The sequence below is a fragment of the Eulemur rufifrons genome, chromosome 4, assembly GCF_041146395.1.
Source record: "Eulemur rufifrons isolate Redbay chromosome 4, OSU_ERuf_1, whole genome shotgun sequence".
Classification (NCBI taxonomy): domain Eukaryota; kingdom Metazoa; phylum Chordata; class Mammalia; order Primates; family Lemuridae; genus Eulemur; species Eulemur rufifrons.
In genome coordinates this window covers 11,659,397-11,663,384 of record NC_090986.1, presented here as the reverse complement: position 1 = coordinate 11,663,384, position 3,988 = coordinate 11,659,397, and positions in this window count along the sequence as shown.

Below are 3,988 nucleotides of genomic sequence, written 5' to 3'. Positions count from 1 at the left end.
GCGCCGCCGCGTTCCACAGGCTGCCTAGCGGACCGCGTACGGAGGGGCGGGGCGGGGCCTGGAGCGCTGGGGCGGGGCCTGCGCCAGGGGCGGGGCCAGGAGCGGCCGGAACCGGGGGCGGGGCTTAGCTAGGGCCAACGCCGGAGGCGGCCAGGGCGGGGGCGGGGCGGCGGGGCATACGCCGGGGCTGGGACCTGACTGGGCCGACGCCCCGAGCGGCCAGCCAGGGGGCGGGGCCTGGCTAAGGCCGACGCCTGGGGTGGCCAGGACGGGGGGGGCGGGACCCGGCACAGCGGGGTGGGGCTTGGGCAGGAGGCGGGGCCTGCGCGGAGGCCGCCGGGGCGGGGTCTCGGCCGAAGCCCCGGGTGCAGATTCCTGCGCGGGCAATGGCCTGTTCAGCCGGATGAGGAAGGTCGCCTGCGGGAACCTTCCCAAGAGAGAAAGTCCTTGTCTTCAGCGAGAACAAGGCTTTCCGGAGTCGCACGTCGCGGGGGTTTTGTGCGACTCCCAGCCCCGCGAGCACGTGGGACTGCGGGGTCCCAGAGGTCCGCTCGGCAGCGCGCCTTGGATTCCTGCAATTAATATTTATTGGGCGCCTGCGGGCAGCAGGCCTTCTCATTAAAAACCTGAAAACCAACAAGCCCTAGTTTCTTTACGGAGCAAGACAAATTATTCGGCTTAATCTCTTAATTAGGAACACCTGCCTCGTAACCAAGCACAACTTTAAAAGCTTAGTCATAAGACCGGACAGCAAAAAATAAAAGGCTTTTTATTGAGAAATGTATGACTGTAAGGAAATATTAAATTCCTTGTTTCAAATGATAGAATGTCATGGTCTTTTTTAAATAGTTTGCTTCTGATTTTGAAAGGCATCAATCATTTCACTGTCAATAACTACTATTAATGTTTATCTGTATTTTCTTTCCATACAAATATATGGTCTTCTAATCACAGTTTGTTTTATTTGTATGAATTGTTTTTCCTTGTGTTTATCCCTTTTCCTTTTGCAAAATTCTACATCACAGACATTCAACTTTAAAGTAAATGAGATGTCTAGGGAAATACTGATGCATGAGAAAGCATATTGCAGCATTAGTTAAAACAAGAAATTAGAAGCTTAACAAAGGAAAATTGTTACCTAATAGTGTAAACATACAACACAGCCATCTATTCATACAAGAAGACATTTGTCAAATACAATGGAGAATGAAACATGCTGAGAAATGCTCTAGATATTGTCAGAAAAGCAGCAAATATTTCAATTGTGTGAGCAATGACTAATGGGAAACGTGAATGAGGCATAGAATCTATCTCCTCTTAAGGAATTTATAATCTATTAGATGTGTCAAGAAAAAACATTTTAATAGTTTAAGCAATACTTTTTGTTTGGACCAAAAGAGTAGTAATAGGCTATAAACTCATTTCAAGCTTTGTCCACTGTAGAATTTAATCATTTTTCTTTGCGCACGCCCAGTTTTAATCTAATTATCTCTTTAAGATACATCCCCTGGTAATGACCTCCACCCTTCTTAGAGAGGCGCACCATTTTGCAAAAGGAGATAAACATCCTTATGTCTTGTTATCAACAATAATGAGACGGAGATGACTCTTTAGGCTGCATTCTGGGAATGGTGAAACAGAGACACAGATGAGCTTGGGAGCTTGCCCAAGGACAAATTGCATGCCTGTGGTAGAGCTTAGAATAATATCCAGACCTAGTTTCCAACCCATTGTTAGATATATTTTTTTAACCTTGGATTTTATTTTACAAAAAGAGTCTTTAAGGCCTGGAAAATAAAATAGGTTATGGTGATACAATACTTAATGTCCATCTTTCCTCACTTAAGATGACTCTGGTTTTTTAGGATCGTTTGGACTATATACGTGTTATGTAGCCATACAGAAATAGGCCAACATACATATATATGGTGATGGATCCCCAAAATGCATCTTATGACAATTGTGGGCGTGAGAATTGTGAACAGGATGGTATCTACTCCCAAATGCCAATGTTCCAATTGGGTGATCTCTCAAGTTTTACCCAACTCTTATTATCAATCACAGATTTTCTTTAGGACTCTTGTTTCTAAAAAGCTCTAGGGAGAAGGAAAAAATGTAGATTCATAATTAACATCTTTTGTCTTTTATTTGATAAAGCAACCATAAAAAAGCAAACTTAGGTATTTGAAGATATGACTCAAATACATAAACAGGGTGTGGCGTGGTGATTCACACCTGTAATCCGAGCACATTGGGAAGTTGAGGTGGGAGGATTGCTTGAGGCCAGGAGTTTAAGACCAGCCTGGGCAACATAGCAAGACCCTGTCTCTACAAAAAGCTAAAAAAAAAAAATTAGCCAGGCGTGGTAGCACGTGCCAGTAGTCCCAGCTACTTGGGAGGCTGAGGTGGGAGGATCGGTTGAGCCCAGGAGTTTGAGGCTGCAGTGATCACACCACTACACCACTAGTCCACTAGACCGCACTAGACCGCACTAGACCACACCACTACACTCTAGTCCGGGTGACTGAGCAAGACTCAGTCTGTAACAAAAAAAAAAAAAAAAGAAAACAGAGAGAAAAGAGGAGGACTGGAAGATTCGACCCTCAAAATATTAAAAAATAAAAAAAAACCCAAACCAAAAAAAAAATCCTGCCTTTAGGATTGGAGTTGTATTTTTTCAAAGGATTGCATTGTGTGAGGAATTGCTCAAGAGGAGCTGGGCTCAGCTGCATGAATGGTGCAGTCACTGACGCTCGGTGTCCATACCTGCGACAGGCATTGGTGGAGTGTCTTTTGAGTGCTAGTATTATACTAGGAGCAGTGTAATACTCCTGGATTGGAGTGTGATACAGTGGGGTTGGAGAGGAAGGCAGGTCCCAGATTATTTCCCATAGTAAGTATATCATGTAAAGGAGCTGTTTTTTAATTTCCAAAAGTTTTGGGAACTAGTGAGGGGGTTTGTGGTGCCAATTAAGGGGGCAGTGAAGATGTGGGTGGAGGGCGGGTGCCTGGCTCAGACCTGGCTCTGCGGCTGGCATGGGGGAGCCAGCTCTGCTGACTTCTCAGCCTGGGCTCACCTGGGACCAGAGTCTCCCTTTCTCCCCTGCTCCTCGCTCCCCACACATGCCCCACCACACTGGCAGATCTATATTTTGAGAAGGCAAATGTGTTTTAAGTTTAAAATAAGAACAGTTTCCCAAACTTCAGCCATTCAGATACTACCGTTCAGTGGATTTTCACCCCCTCTGTGTGGATTTTTGTATCTACATAGACTCTACATAGGATTGATATTTTTCTTAAAACAGATTCACTTTTTGAAACTTACCGACTTCATTCCCATCCTCTTCATTAACCAAACATTAGTGAGTTTATAGTGCTAGTTACGTTTTTTTTTCCCTACCCACCTAAACAAGTACATAGCAAGATACAATTTGTTCCCAGGACTTCCCGATTGGCTGCTGTCATTTGTGGTGCTCGGACTGGCTTTCGAATCCCCACATCTGAACCGGCCTGGAGGTGTCTCCATAGCAGGGCCCCCACCTCCCTGTGGACTTCCTGCTACACTGCATGGCTGTCGGTTGGTGGGTTGGTTGGTGGGTCACATCCTTGAAACTGAGGCTGCTTCTGCCTGGAAATCTCCCTGCCCTGCCTCCCAGCATCCACTCCCTCTGTTCTGGGTTGAATTGTGTCCGCCAAATTCATGTGTTGAAGTCCTAACCCCCAGTTCCTCAGAGTGTGGCCTTATTTGGAAATAGGGTCATCACAGATGTAACTAGTTGAAATGCGGTCACACTGGAGTAGAGTAGGGCCCTAATCCAGTGCACCTGGTGTCCTTATAAAAAGGGAACATTTGAACACACACCTGCACACCATGTGAAGACGCAGGCAGAGCTGGGGGTGATGCTTCTACACACCAAGGACTGCCAAAGACTGTGGGCAAACTGCCAGAGCTGGGGAAGGCCTGGGACAGACCCTCCCTCGAAGTCCC